Below are 1,524 nucleotides of genomic sequence, written 5' to 3'. Positions count from 1 at the left end.
GGACATATTTGAAACACGGACTTGGGGGGGTGGGACCAAGGACAACATACGTAACCTAAACATCTGTACCCCCATAATATGCTGAAATAAAAGAAAAAAAAAAGAATTTGACAGGTGAATTCAAAATAGGTCTATACATAGATCAGGAATACAAAGTGTTTGAGTATGGTTGCCATTCCTCATACAGTGAAATTAAATGCAAGTCTGATTAGTTTCTAAAGTTCTTCCTATACTCTCCTTTCTGGAAGATTCTTTATAATATGTCAAATTAGATTTTTTATTGAACAACTTTATCCTCAAGTTAGGGTCATCTTTATTAAATTCTAAGTAGAAACGGACATATTTATTGTGAAACTATGACTTAGTTTGTTCTCCAATAAAACATTATTTCTTTTTGTTAACTGAAAGAAATGGGTCTTAAATTACAATCAGAGATACAAAGTTCTCATATGGAGAGGTTTGGGGATCATAGGTTTTCATGTCTCTGAATGAAATATTTAATTTTATCTTTCAATAACAGTGATTCCATCAGCATCTACAGCTTTTATTCATTTTTGTAGCACATTTTCAAAGTGTTTTAACTCAAATGATTGACAACTGCTTTTCTTCTTTTTCTATTTTTTCTCTAAATTTTTTGCCCTGCAGAATGATCATTAAAGGACACTTACTTTGGGGGAAGCGAGGTGGATTGTCATTGACATCAGTCAGCGTGATGTTCACTGTGGTGGTCCCCGATAAGCCTCCCATCTGGCCACCCATGTCTTTTGCCTGGATGACCACTTGGTATTGTTCTCTGTTTTCTCTGTTCATGTTTGGTAAAGCAGTTCTGATGATACCTTGAGAAAAGACAAAAGCTTGTGTTATCTTCATTGAGTTTTCAATTATTATTTGATTAAGCCCATACATAGTATTCATAAATTAGTGAATTTTTGAAAGACAAAATATGTTTTTGTTATTAATTTTTATTGTCTAGAAATTATAAAAATATGTGTAAATCTTTTATAATTTGTGTAGTTTTACTATTCCTAGCAATACCTACCACATGTGCTGTAGAGTGATCTAAACCCATATGTAAAAATACCAAAGCAGCTATGTTTCCATTAGCTCACTCAATCATCTAATTTTGAGTTTTTAAATCGTTAAGTGTTGCATCATCACTCATCTGTGAGTATTCATGTTAAGGTTTTGTTCTTGTTCTCCCATCCTCTTTCTACTGATAAAGGTCATAGAGATGATAAAATTAACAAACACCAATTCATTATTCCTGACCTGTTTCAGGCTCCACAGAGAAATAGGGCTGCCCTTGAAGTATGCTGTAAATGACTCTGGCGCTGTTCCCATACGAAGGGTCATCTGCATCTGTAGCTGTGACTTGCACCACAGAAGTACCTGAAGTATCCAAATTCAGCTTAGTTCTGCACAGTACCAGAAGGAGGAGCAAAAGCACTGGTTTTCATTGAAGACTTAAATGATTTTTGGCTGTAATAATGACCTCTTAAAGAAACTTTGATAGATAATTTGGAT

At 34.2% G+C, this 1,524-nt stretch overlaps 1 protein-coding gene across 1 annotated transcript in view; it reads right to left on the bottom strand.

Moving 5' to 3' along the window:
* The window catches only part of LOC105819029 (cadherin-10-like), a 139,798-nt gene that overhangs the window by 38,857 nt on the left and 99,417 nt on the right, over positions 1 to 1,524 (bottom strand). The window lies entirely within an intron of this gene.

Source organism: Propithecus coquereli, unplaced genomic scaffold, assembly GCF_000956105.1.
Source record: "Propithecus coquereli isolate 6110/MARCELLA unplaced genomic scaffold, Pcoq_1.0 Scaffold465, whole genome shotgun sequence".
NCBI classification, from domain to species: Eukaryota; Metazoa; Chordata; class Mammalia; order Primates; family Indriidae; genus Propithecus; species Propithecus coquereli.
Note: the sequence above shows the minus strand (reverse complement) of the source record. Positions and strands in the feature narration are given on the sequence as shown.